General features: G+C 39.1%; 1 protein-coding gene across 6 annotated transcripts in view; it reads right to left on the minus strand.

The window, feature by feature from the left end:
- Window positions 1-9,933, minus strand: part of USP9X (ubiquitin specific peptidase 9 X-linked) — a 136,467-nt gene extending 126,534 nt beyond the window's left edge. For 5 of the 6 annotated variants that reach the window (XM_075196417.1, XM_075196415.1, XM_075196416.1 and 2 more), the window contains exon 1: window positions 9,377-9,933. The gene's annotated coding sequence lies outside the window, so the exon portion shown is untranslated. Of the gene's footprint in view, window positions 1-8,413; window positions 8,596-9,376 lie in introns of those variants that run through there. The other variant, XM_075196414.1, reaches the window with a different exon arrangement.
- Window positions 9,934-14,998: the final 5,065 nt, after the last annotated feature.

A 14,998-nucleotide genomic window follows, 5' to 3' on the forward strand; every position in this document is an offset into this window, starting at 1 on the left:
TCTATAGAATGAATTGGCACAAATTCCCACAGAAACACTCAAATATCTTGTGGAAAGCCTTCCAAGAAGAGTGGAAGCTGTTATCACTACAAAAGAGGGACCAACTCCTTATTAAATCATATGTATTTGAATACAGTATCATTACAGGCCATGTTGGAGTAATGGTCAAGCGCCCAATACTTTTGTCCATATAGCGCATCTATATTACGCACGCGCGCACACACACACAAGCGCTCTGGGAGTGCCCTGGGGTTCATAGATTCTGGATATGCGTATGGAAATATATCCGTAGAACAAGAGATGAATCCCAAGACATGCGTGTTTGGGATTTCATTGGAAAAGAACATGGACAAACATATTTAATTATGTATTTGATAGCACTGACCATAGTCATCATGGCAAGTACTTGGACGAGGAGAGAAAATCCAGACTTTCATATATGGTTTCACATATACTAGTAGGAAATGTATACAAAAATAACGCTTGGTCAAAATGCTCCAATGCAAAGTCTTCAGAAGATGAGCCTGAACAAATTGCAATTGAGGTGTGCAGCCATGTGCAAACTTGGTACAGAGCCTATGTAACTTGCATAACCCATATAACATTCCCTGTAACTAACAGAATTATGCAGTGGTTGTTATTGCTGGTAACATATGATATAGGTCAACCGCACATCTTATAGTTGACTATGGTGGAAGCGCTTATAATATGACATATTTGAGGCAGTTTGGGAAGGACATGAGATTAGATCAGACACTTCACATACCATGTTTATGCCCTCTTTACAGATTATTGCACAATGAGTGCTTGGCAATGATCATACTATCCAGCCTACTTCTTTTTGGGAGAATTTATAAAAATTATTTTACCCTGAGAACGTATCAACATTGTTATGTTACACTTTGCATCACTATATTAGTACTAGGAATGAAATAAATAAAAAATGTAAATTTTTTTTGGAGGGGGGGGGGGGGGGGGGGTCGTGGGGTGGAGTATACTTGCCAGCAATGCAGCATAACAAGCAGTACTATTAATCAAGTGTGTATAAATTGTGGTTGCAGAAAAAAAAAAAAAAAAAAAAAAACACAAGGAAAAAAAACTAAAGTTCAAGCACCAGTCTCATCTCCAATTGCTTATTTTTTTTAATTTAATTAACCAACCTAAGGCTACATACATACTGGCATTAGCAATGCGTTTTTCTATTGCATGTTGATATGCAAATAAAAATGCATATAAAACATAAATTGCACAATCAAAATGAGTTTTAGAAATTTACAAATGCATTTTTGCTACATTTTTTAAGCATACATCAGTGACAAAGCAGGAAGTTTTGTTCCGGCCACAAACATGTAAACATTTCGTAGCAATATCAAACAGGCTTTAAAAACCCACATTTTTCTAAAAGCCTTCCAGTTTACCACTTAACTACCTACCTTATTGTCTACCTCTCCCCCCCTTCCTTGATTCAGCCTCCATTCACCCCTTCTCTCCCCTTTGTTTCTGTCTACCCCTCCCCTTAGATTGTACGCTCCTTTGAGCAGGGCCATCTCTCCTCCTGTTTCCACCACTTCTAACTCAGCTCTCCAGCTACTTAGCCCTCCTCCTCGAGGACCTTCTGCCCTCCACCCCTTTCACTTTTGTCTCCACCCCTCTGTGGCTCTTACCTATCATCCGCACCCTCCCCCTTGGGCTCAGGCTACCAGCGTATGCGGATATTCCCTCTCCCCTACCCCCCCCCCCCCCCAGCCCCTCTCAATAGCTGTGCTTTGAGCTTCCTGAGTTACTGTGCTTACTGTCTATTGTACCGTGCTGTCTCACCTTGTACTGTGATATTGTTTGTCCCTGTACGGTGCTACGGACACCTTGTGGCGCCCTATAAATAAAAATTAATATCTCATTGCGTTTATAACAGGCTTCCATTGAGAAAAATTTAAGTTTTCAAAAGTCAGATGGACTGAAATGGAACAAGAAGTGTACAACAAGAAAGAAAAACAAAAACCTAAAGCCAATTAAAAGTAAAAATGCAAACCTGAACTCTCATTGGGAACAATGATTTGTATGTTCACATCCTTTTACACATATTTAAACTTGCTTTGGAAACACAAAAAGAATTTTAATTCAAGCGTGTATGTACACTAAAAGCTCCAAAACTAAAAGCTTTCACACCAGCACTTGTGGAACACCACATATGACCACTAGAAGAAGAGCGATCAGTGACGTTGGAGAAGCAGGCATCGAGATTTTAAATGCCTTAACTGGAGGTTGACTGAACAGAAGCCACAGACATCCAAATGAAAAACTGCAATTACTCCATTATTTCCTGAATAAGACTGAATATGTAAAATGAGTTCAATCTGTTCATGATCTCGCCTACCTGTACTTTGTACACCTTGGGACCACATATTCTGTAATGCCCAAGCTAACATTGCAAATAATAGATCAGTCTGCTTGGGCTACTTAACAGCACCATAGATAATGAGAAATTTAGAATGCAGAGTGTAGTAGAGCCATTGAAACAAATAACATTACTTGGACTTCTGCTAGGAAGCATAAAACTTTTCAGTGCTAGGCATTGCAATAAACTGTTGCCTTTGAAACCACAGCTATAAAATTATTGTTTCATTCCAATTTTGCAACAAACGTCAACAAAACTCCAGTCATGTGAACATATGTACCGCAAGGCCTCCTCTTTAGGCAGGGCTTCAAATCCATATTGTGTAGGGTGCCACTTGTCCACCTCTGGACTACCCGTGTGGTGGACAAATAGAAACAACCACACAACCATAAAATGAGAAATCATGGCTGTACTTATATTGGAAAACAAACACATAAATTTCACATGTCACTTTTACACATTGCTTCTCAATTGAAGGCAGCAGTAGACCTTACATGGATGTTAAATGAACATGCCCATTATTTTAACAGTATGTTAAATTGTACAGGACAATATAAGAGAATGCTTGCAGAAAGTAAGAGGATTCCAAAAAAAATGTAACATAAGATCAAGCATAAGTTATACATATCTACTCCACAATTCATAAGGCTTCCGAAGCCCCAGAATAAACTGGTATTGGTAACAATGCAAAATTGGAGACCTAGGCTGGACACAAGTAATCATTGTACATGGCCTATATGCATAATGAAAGACATCAGAAGAGACCCAGGTGTTTGGTCAGGTAGTATACAGGCAAAACCTCCATCATGGCACCTTGTAGACCAATTAGATAATCACATAGACCCATAGTGGCACCAGTTGCATATGAAAGCACCATACAGGTCAAGCATATGACTATTTAGCCTCTTTAAAACCACTGGAGGCACAAAAATCCCACAGTAGCACCATAAAGACCCAGCATACAACTACATATATAGTTGGACTGTGTAACAATTTTTACATTTGCTTTTAGAGACTTAGGCAAATTCCCTTCATCATTTGTAAGAGGTAACAAATTCCACAGCCCTGGACAGACTAAACATATCATAGGAAATAAACATTAACTGAAAACAAGTAAAAAAACACAATAAAAGAGAAAGGGAGTACAAATATTAGTAGAAGTCATACATGTACAAAAGAACAACTACAAGTTAAAATGGAAACCTAATCAATCACATTAAGGGGTACATTTGAGGTAGACAAACAAGGTGTATACACGAGAACAGAGAGCGACACTCCATCTACTATGGAACTACAAATCTGAGCATGTCTTGCTAGCCTTTGGCTGACATGCACGATACAAGTTGTAGCTCAACAGCTGAGGCACCAGGTTATTACGGTCTTGTTTGCACCAGGATTTAACAGCTGCTTTAAAACCATATCCCAACAATATCTCTGCTGTATGTAAAGTTCACTTTGACTTTGTGAAGTCACTATAGTCACTGTGCCTTCCTCACACTATAGCGAGCACCAAGGACCATCATGCCACAAATGGTTTTCAAGGTAGCTATAGCTATATATAATATGTATTTAAAAAAAAAAAATGAACACGAGACACATGTTGGACACTGTTAGTTGGGCGGTTGCAAGCCCCAAATGTACAGAATTTAACTATTGTAAACACATGCTACTGCTCAGTTTACAGGAGCTTTAAATTATCCAGCTTTCAAGTGTCGCATTAACCCATGTATGAGTGCAAGACTAACTCCGCACAGCATAGCAATCATTAACTCCCATGCAAAAAAAAGTCAAGTGTACACAGTTCTCTAAGAAAATGCATAATGGATTAATAGCACAGCATGCATAGCTTTTTGCCATTATTGATCTGTCACACGTTTTCTTAAAAATCTATACTGTACACCAACCATCTGTTTCTGAACTAGACTAAGGATTCATACACTGTGTAGAGTTAGTGCGGAATACAAAAACGGATGAATGCGGCGCTTCAAATCCAGATTAATACAGCTTGTGTATATGAGGCCTAACCTAAAAGTTGTCAAACCCTGCTTAGATTTATAAAAGAAGCTATACAGTACATAATAAAGACACTAGTTTAATTATTCGGTAGAATAAAAAAAATTACTGCCCTATTAATTTGCATCAAACAAAACAACCCATAAAACATTTTACTATTATTGAACAAAAAATCCACATAAAGCCATGTGCAAAAGTACAGATTCAATTGTTCATTTTGTTCTATTCAAGTTTATTAATATGTTACATTGTCATAATACCCCTTACAACACTGCTTCAGTTCATTGATATTTTGGAGCCTGACAGCCATTCCAAACTCTTGCTTGCATCGTATCCAGACCCTTGTTGTAAATTTGTTAGCGCGCTTATCATTGTCTTGTTGCACGATTCAATTTCATCCAAGGTTCAGTTGTAGGAGAGTTAATCTCAAATTTTCCTATAAAACACTATGGCAGTGGATCCCATACTCTCTCAGTTATACCCCATTCATACTGCACAAAAAACCCAGGTTTTTGCAGAGGCACGCTAAAAAACCCGGGTCTTGGTGCAGTATGAATAGTTCAACCACAAAATCCCGAGTCTAAAATCCCGGGACTTAGACCCTGGATTTTGCAAGGGGTAATTCCCGGGTTGGACCCCGCTCGCCTGCAGTATGAATGGTGCAACCCGTGTAATTCCCGGGTCTCACCATTCATACTGTAAAAAAAAAAAAAAAAAAAAAAAATGGGGAAGTAAAAAAAAAAAGATTTTAATTAAAAAAAAAATACATAACAAATGTTTACTTAACTTATTTTCAGCCAGCGGTGTCTCCGGCTGTCAGGGGGACCTCTGGGTACTAAAATGACGTCATTTCTAATGGATTAGAAATGACGTCATTTTAGTACCCAGAGGTCCCCCTGACAGCCGGCAATGCACCGGAGACACCGCTGGCTGAAAATAAGTTAAGTAAACATTTGTTATGTATTTTTTTTTAATTAAAACATTTTTTTCCACTTTTTTTTTTCTAAAACCCGGGTCGGGCAGGTGCAGTATGAACCCGCCCGACCCGGGAATCTTCTTATCTATACTGCCCTGTGCCCCGGCAATATCCCGGGTTAACAACCCGGGGTGGCAGTATGAAAGTGGTATTAAAGGCATCCTTAGGGTCTCCACAATTTTTTTAAGGCCCTCCTAAGATAAAGTAATTACCAAGTAGAACCCCGTCTTGCTTACAACCAGTCCTGGCCTCAGCATCCATGCGAGATCACAGCGGCCCACAGTGTTGGGAACCAATGCACTATGATATAAAAATGGCTCATGGTGGACTAAATGATTGTGAAGCATCCAGGTCCTTTGGCTGCAAAACCAACCCAAATCACACATTCACCACCCTGCTTGTCAATTGGAATGAGGTCCTTGTGGTTGGTTTTCAACAACATGGTGTTATGCATTGATGCCAAACAACTATACATTGGTCTTGTCTGTACAAAGAACATTTTTTCTACAAGCCTTTGTTTAGATGCAACTTTGCAAACCTAAGCTGTATTGTGATGTTTTGTTTAGAGAGAAGGGGCTTTCTTTTCTATTAGCTATCCATCCCGGAATCCACACTTGTTCAGTCCTGTGCATAGAGAGTGATGCAATTTAACATTGACTGTGCTGATAGAATCTATTAGATCCCTGGATGTTGCTTTTGGGTCCTTTGAAATTTCTTGGCACATCATACATATATATCTGAGCTTTCTGTGAATTTGTTGAGAATACTCACTCCTGGGAAGATGTGCTCTCCATTTGTAAACCATTCTCACGGTAGAATGATGGACTTTAAATTTAAATTGATTGGAAGGTCTTATAACGCTTTCCAGACTGATAAGCAGCAATAATTTCTTTAGACCATTGCAGATGTCTTGCCTCATTGGCATGGTGTTAACAAACCTGAAAAGCTTGAGACCAAACTGACAAAAAGCTCAACTTCTTTTATTTTTTTATTTAGAGGTGGTAGCACTTCCTGATATTCAAATAATGAAGTGTACACGATTAGCAGCACCTGGCTTAAATTACATTCTTTACTTATTTGAAGCATATTTCACACATGACTTCTTTATGTTGGCTTATTTTTGTTGAATAAATAATAAAACAAAACATTTCATGGGTTGTTACGTGACATATCAAGTTTTAGTATTTGGTGAAAAGTAAAAACAGATTTTAAAATGTTATTTGACAGAAAAAAAAGGCACTTGGCTACCAGAGGACATCCCTGTTCTTCGTGCAAGAACTTGCACTGGAAGTGGTCTTTGAACAGTAGCCCCATCTCCAGAGCATCAAGTCTATCAGAACATAGGCTGATTTGTTGTTATATGTGGGGGCACATGTTGTCATCTTATAGCTGCAAATGTGCATTACTACCATCTCACTATTTGCACGTTGCTCACAGGTTTTTAATTACAAAATTGCTGGCATGTGATACACTGTTTGGGACAGTATGATATTACAGCATCACACCTATTGGTTAAACCATATTTCAACCAAAATGTTATTGTCGGCTTAGCATGTACCACAGAGGTACGCACTTCTCTCTTAGGACACATACATGCCTTTCTTGCACTCATGGTCCACTGCAATGTGTTCCTTCACATGGAGCAGCAGTTTGACTTGAACTAAAAATAGAGATCATTGAGCCCTATGAACAAGCACAGCACGCAAAAATTCACTACGAATACTAGATAAATCACACATGCACAGCGCATACAACATCCATGGTTCATGCAGCATTCGCAGTGAACACCTCTGCACATTGCATGACCAGTGTGTATAAAGTAAACATCAATGATTCATATTTCAGATGAACCCTAGCAGCAGTCCCACATGGTTTTTCTAATGCACCAATGTATACATATCTTCACTAAGTACACTTTATGATTCATTTGAAATTATCCAAGATACTCTTGATCGTCGTATGATAATCAATGTCTTTTATGAACCCCTCCTGCAACAGAAGGATTCCCTAGCCACCGGGACAGCAGTACTTTTAATCTTGCTGCCCAATATGGATCCCTTTACAAAACTGCATGGTTTTGACTGTAATGTGATTTTAAAATATTTGATCACATATTGACAAAAGTATAGTCACTTTATTGACCTCAATTAATTTTCTATTAAGACATTAAAGTGCATTAAATGACAAAATTAAAATATGTACAGATCATGCAGTATACGTTCTTACATTAAAATACATCTTCCTGGAATAGTGTTCATCAAAAAGATGAAAAGAGGAAGACTAATAATGAACTTTAAAACACATCTCTGCAGAAGAGCTTAACAAGACAGTTAGAAAAGTTATAATACGGACATTTTTTGGAGATTTTTTTCCCCCCTGTCAAATGGTCTTTAAAACACACTAACAATATTTACATATATAACAGATATGCACACTGTCAACTACTTCCTGAAGCTAAATCACTAGAGATGCTATAAAGACATTATTTACTGACCTTTAGATATCAAGTTTAATTTTTGCCGAGGACAAGCTACTAATATAAAATTAAATAGATAAAAATGTCAGCAGAAAAGGACAGACCAAGAAATAGTAGATAAAACACATGGAAATGTCTAAATTCCCAGGAGTAAGTGTGCAAACACAATTTGAAATGGTAAGCACTTAATTGGTTAAATATCTACAACATACAAAGTATTATCAACCATAGGCAGTTCTGTAGACCTGAACAATGTGGTTATAAAGTATACAGACAATTTTAGTTTGAAGATAAAAATGTCCACTTGGGAATAAATATCATTGCTTTGTTAGAAATATAAACTATAGGAATAACACACAAACTACAGATTTGAATGAATAGGACAGATAATATTACTTGCAACTGCAAACATACAAAATGCTTTGGTAATGTGTTTTATTCATTAGAGGTTAAAATGACACCGGCAAAAAAACGTCAGAGTGACAACCACCAAACCCAGGACTGGAGCCATACGAGACTTTTCTGCACTAGACCTAACTTGATTTTTACTTACGTGTCCGGCAGCTTCCGTCTTTATTTTAAGTGAAGGGTGTATTTAATGGAGAGTAGGGAATTTTAGGGGACAAGGGAGGAAAACCCACTGAGAGAGCTTCAGGAAGAGGGATACAAGACTGTCACTTAAATAAATGAAGAGGCCTATAACTGCAGGCAGGGCCTACATGTCTCTCGCTTATCTTTCCCCCACCCACCCCCTCCAAATCACTCCACCTCAGTAATGGCGTTTGGCATAAAGCAGAAGAGAAGAGGGAAGAGGGAGGAGAGAAAGAGAGGGCAGAGGGAGGGAGAGAAAGAGAGGAAATGCTGGCCTGCCAGGAGAACACAGACAAGGATATGTGTATGAAGGGGACAGATCAGGGCCGAGGGTAGTGGTGGGAGCGGCGTCGATACCGCTCACCTCCCTTTCGGAGGTTACAGACAAAGGGTTAAGTGGAAATAAATACAATATATGGGATCTGAAGGCAAAGGGGAGGGAGAAATATGAGGGCAGCAATGGCTCCTGGAGGAGGAGAGAGGAAGAGGAGTGCTAGATCATCCTCAGTCAGCCCCAGACAGGATGGGGGAGAGCAGAGACGTCAGCCATTTTCCTTTACACTTCATCATGTTATTAAAAAAAAAAAAAAAGGGGGAGGCGGAGAGGAGGAAGAGATCAGGGTGGAGGCAGAATGTGTATCACATATAACGCTCTTATTACATGTCATATATGTCTACATGTGTCATACAGGTCAGGGTAACATCTCCCCTCATAAGTGTGGAGACCGGCCCTGGTATTTCACATAGGATGTTAACCGAGCATTTGTACTCTACATGGTGCACCCTTCTTCCTTGTACTGGGGCAGCAGGTATAAACCTATACAACCAGAAATAAAAGGCTCAACGGAGAGCAACCAAAGAGGACACCCCTAGGGTACAGAACAGAAACGGGTATATCAAGAGCCGCTGACGGCCATTTACTCACCGCAAACTAGTGAGCCCTTCTCTCCTGCTGGAGATAATTAGAGCCAGTCTGCTGGTCATAACAGAGGTGCAGATGTACAGGAAAAGAGACACATGTGAACACTCCCGGCTGTTACAGCTATATTCATATAAAATAATGTATAGGAGGATAATGAGTGGAGGCTGTGCAGAGTGATGCGGTCGGGCAGGCTGGGGAAATTTTCTCGCTTCCTTTATGTCCTCCCCCACAACTTCAAATGCATTAAAACTTCTTCACGTCGCCTCCCGCGCCGGTATCTTTCCTCCCTATCAGAGGCTCAGTCCCGGTTTTTTTGGGTTTTGTTTTTTTTTTTTGTTTTTTTTTTAAGGCCTCCGATTCAATGGCCTGTCAGCGGCCGTCTCTTTCTGATTTCGGCCGGGTGTTCTGTGCAGTGCTTTTCCTCTTCCGCGAATACGTTTATTTTACTCCTCTTTTCAGTCTCGCACTGTCTCTCTTTGGCCGGCGGTGCGTTTTTCCTGCGTCATGAGCACTAGCAGCAGCTTCAGCTGAGCACCTCCTCCTCTCCCACCATCATCATCAGCAACCACCTCCTCTTCCTCCTCATGCCCGGACATACACACTGTCACATTGCTATCCGGGGCATCAAAGCCGGCATACTCACTTACGGCATTTATATTAAAGGTTACACTATAAATATTAAACGACGTAATGTACATAGACGGACATCATTTTTTTTAAAATGAATTTAGCTAATAACCTTGTATTATGTAGAGTACATGTAACACGAGCCCATATTTGTCAGTTAAACGCCAATAATCCACAATGAGAGGAGAACTGTCACATTTTGGAAGGTTTAATTTAAGGTGACTATCTAAAATGCGATACCATTTTTTATTGTGTCAGTGCAGCATAGGCAACGTGGATATGCAATCTAGTTGTCAAAAGCAGTTATTATTTTATAAAGCATCTCATGCAACATACTTTTTGCATTTCAGAAGAAATAAATAATTTATGACAGGTTGCTCATGTTGCATAGACCTAATTTTCGGTCCTTTCTTTGAAGATAGCCCACAATAACATTAATTCTAATTGCATTCCAGGGGGTTTAAGTGGCTACGAGGCTGGAGCTACCATAGATTGTTGCCTATGGTGTCAAGATTTAGGGGACACCTAATCCACTGAATGAGTAACATCATTTAATTAATTGTATTTACTGTCATTGCAGGACCACCTCACTATGCACTGTCCGTTGACGTGGATGGGCAGCAGTTGGCATTTTCTTACCTGTGGTGCTGACAAATGCTTTTTCTCCATTTTGGTAAAAGCTGGGATTGTGGCATCAAGCTATGATGTCACAGCTTTGCGCTACACTCCCAATAGTAGAACATGGCGCTCTGCCCACACTCTACATATGGCAAGAAATGAGATGCTGGTGGGGCAGTGCTGGGAGGGGATCCATCCACAGCAACCCTGATCCATAGGAAGAGGATCAGGGTTGCTGATTATTAGTGTGGGTAGCACGTTGGCTTAGTGGTTAGCACTTCTGCCTCACAGCACTGGGGTCATGAGTTCAATTCCCCACCTTAGCCTTATTTGTGTGGAATTTATATGTTTCCTCCAAAACTCCAAAAACATACTAGTAGGTTAATTGGCTGCTATGAAATTGACCCCATGCTATATCTGTCTGTGTGTGTGCATATGCTAGGGAATTTAGACTGTAAGCTCCAATGGGGCAGGGACCGATGCGAGTATGTTCTCTGTACATCGCTGTGGAATTAGTGGCACTATATAAATAGCAGATGATTATGAGTATTTTCTGTATGCACTGTACAAATAAACAATATTAATTGTTATAAGTTGAGTTAATGTAACAAACAGTTGCACCTTATTTATGGTGTTGAGGAGGCATATCATTGGTTGTGAGTGTTTCTCTGGCAGTGGATTTCCCTCCTCTTTTTACTGCCAAAAGCTGTCTGTTATGTTTGTACTTCCTCTTAGCATTACTGTATTAAAATTATGGCACGTTTGATAACAGTCTCAAATTAGTCGAACATGCAGTTGACCAGCTGGTCTGTGTTTTATTTTTAGTAAACTTGCAGGAACATAATACTTTTTATTTAGTTCATTTAAAACCAATGTTTTAGTTTGAGTGTTTATTGTGGAACAAAACAAGGATTCTCTCGAAACGGTTTCCTTCTGGTTTGTTTTTGGAGTTTTTCAATCATAGTTTGGCCTTGGTTTCCAGTGTAATTAATGGCAAGGACTCTATATTGGAAAGGTGTATGACATGACATTTCCTCAGTCTGTTAGTGCTAATGTTTGATTCTCTTTGAGAGCATAATTCATTTGAAGGAACCTATTACCACTAATTACGTTAATCTCGTTTTAGCAGAAGTCTGAATTCTAGCATGCCAAATTAAAATATTCCAGTGGCAAAATATCGAAACTATGCTTGGAAAGCTGGGACACATAATTACCTATGCTGAGCTCCTGGTATATAAATTCCCAATTGTGGTTTATATATATCCTGTTCTTTGTACAGGATAAATTGTGTTCACATTACTATTTCTAGATAAATAAAATGAAAATACATACAGATACCTAGGCTTCAGTGTACATAATACACCTAATATTAATGTAAGAAATATTATATGTTCTACTAGTACACCTAAAAGTACAGAATGTTTCTATATGGGACAAATTACTTCTAAACACATTAAAACTATCATTTTTACATACACGTAAAATTTGCAGTGACTGGAACCAGAAAAAAATGGTCTATCTCATGTAGTGTTCTTAATAAATACTAAAGTTATTACAGCTATAAGAACCGTTTATAACAGTTAATTATGCATGAAAATAGTATATATTAACTATTCTGATGTTACATACAATATGAAAGTCAACACACTTTAAATAACAAGTTACATAATGAAGGGATGGCATAGTTCTTCACTATTTTTACAGATGTTATGTCAGCAGTAAAGTGTTAAGACCATACTTGCCAACTCTTTTGGAATGTCCGGAAGACTCCCGAAGTCTGGGTAGGTCTCCCAGATTCCGAGAGAGTAGGGAATCCTCGCGCATCTGCCCACTTCACTAGGATTTAGAGCCGCAATTATGTGATTCTTAGGGACCAAAATGAAGCATTTTGTCAAGCCCCACCCCACCTCATCCAGGAACTCACGAAAGGGCACCTTAAAAAGTTGGCAAGTGTTAAGACAAATTAAGTACACTCCCTATAACGTTTTGTTAAAATATTTGGAAATGCTGTATGTGTCACAAATTAGATACTGACCTATCTGCGTATGTGGAACTCAAGGTGTTAAAATAACTACTCTTTACTCTGTCACCACTTAATATACAGAAATCCAGGTGATTGTGAAAAGTTAACTTCCCTACACATCAATTCATTTATTCAGCACAGGTAATTGTAATAGTAAATGAAATGTGATGTTCAGGAGCAGAGCATGTTGTCCAGGAAGGATGAGATTATGTTGGTGGGTCTTTTAATATTCACTTAACAGAGCTGCCAACACCTGTTTTAAAGTCACCATAGGGCCTAGATCAGTGTTGGGCAACAGTCAGCCCTCTGAGCCTTCACTGGCTGCCTTAGCTTCTTCCTGTCAGATTTGTTTGTTATAACTTGTAACACTTTTTTAGAATGCCTGCTGATATTTTATTACAGATAAGTGTCTTTATAATTGATTAAATATATTGGTTTAATTTATTACCGAGATTAAGAGTAGGAGGGATGCTCATTTGGCTCCTGAAGTGTATCAGGTTGCTGATCACTACACTAATCCATTCTGTTATGAGCGCCTAGTTGCTATCCAATAACGATTGTCCACTTCCAGTTATGTAGTTCCAAAGCACAATGTGATTTAATAGCCAAAAGTAGCAGTATAATAGGTCAGAACAAAATTAGTACAGTCATTACTTTTAGTAGGCACTCTGGATGCAGTGTACAGTCATTCAGGTCTGAAGGCTGTGGTCAAGTAGACTGAACACTGGTCCCAGAGCCCCCACTTATATACAGTCAGTGATACAGTGAAAACAATACAGATGATATGGCTTGCTTCCATAGGTTCAGGCTTCAGGAAGGTCCAGTGCAATGCAGGTCATTGGCCAGTTCAAACAATAATATCCAAGGGTGGGGGTCAGCTCTCCTGGAGATGCATTCCAATCTTCCCGCCAAGAACCAGTTTGAACTGGTCTATTTGCACTACACAGACTATATCATTCTAATCATTTATTCCCTACAATCTATAACTAGCATACGCAAGGTGTGATCCGTTTGGCGATTGAACCGGATGTCTGTGAATAAATTGGGGATTAGAATGATATGTTTCCTATGACCTGAACCTTAGATTTCACTAACGTGTATATAACATTATAATATCAACCATAAACTCTGCTACATCTCTACATAAATAACTGTGTTGCAACTTCATTTAATATGAGCTAATTACAAGTGTAAGTGTGTGTGTAAATTAGGGATGTGCACCGGCGACTTTTGAGGTCTCGTGTTTTGTGTTTTGGATCCGGATTTTCATTATTTTTGGGGTTCGGATTTGTCTCGCAAAACACTTGACGAAAGGTCTCGGTTCGGATTTAAGGTTTTGGATTCGGATTTTTTTTGGAAAAAACATAAAAAGTTTAAAAATCAAGTTTTTGGGCTTATTTTCACTCCTATGCTATTAGTAACCTCAATAACATTCAATAACAAGCATTTCCACTAATTTACAGTGTATTCTGAACACCTCACAATATAGTTATTAGTCCAAAACGTTGCAACGAGGTATCTTTCTGAACTGCGTAGAGGAGTGGGTCATCACAATATATATAATAAGAAAACCATCAACTTGTATGATTCGCACCAATAAATGTACCTGGACTGCGTAGAGGAGTGGGTCACCACAATATATATTAAAAACCCTGAACTTGTATGATTCGCACCAATAATGTACCTGGACTGCGTAGAGGAGTGGGTCACCACAATATATATAATAAGAAAACCATCAACTTGTATGATTCGCACCAATAATGTACCTGGACTGCGTAGAGGAGTGGGTCACCACAATATAAATTAAAAACCCTGAACTTGTATGATTCGCACCAATAAATGTACCTGGACTGCGTAGAGGAGTGGGTCACCACAATATATATTAAAAACCCTGAACTTGTATGATTCGCACCAATAAATGTACCTGGACTGCGTAGAGGAGTGGGTCACCACAATATATATTAAAAACCCTGAACTTTTATGATTCGCACCAATAAATGTATCTGGACTGCGTAGAGGAGTGGGTCACCACAATATATATAATAAGAAAACCATCAACTTGTATGATTCGCACCAATAAATGTACCTGGACTGCGTAGAGGAGTGGGTCACCACAATATATATTAAAAACCCTGAACTTGTATGATTCGCACCAATAAATGTACCTGGACTGCGTAGAGGAGTGGGTCACCACAATATATATTAAAAACCCTGAACTTTTATGATTCGCACCAATAAATGTACCTGGACTGCGTAGAGGAGTGGGCACTGGGCACCACAATAAAATATATAAAAAACCTTCAACAGATCTGCATTACACTACACATACGGCTGCTCCTCCATCCTCTCCATCATAT

The sequence above is a fragment of the Mixophyes fleayi genome, chromosome 2, assembly GCF_038048845.1.
Source record: "Mixophyes fleayi isolate aMixFle1 chromosome 2, aMixFle1.hap1, whole genome shotgun sequence".
Lineage (NCBI taxonomy): Eukaryota > Metazoa > Chordata > Amphibia > Anura > Limnodynastidae > Mixophyes > Mixophyes fleayi.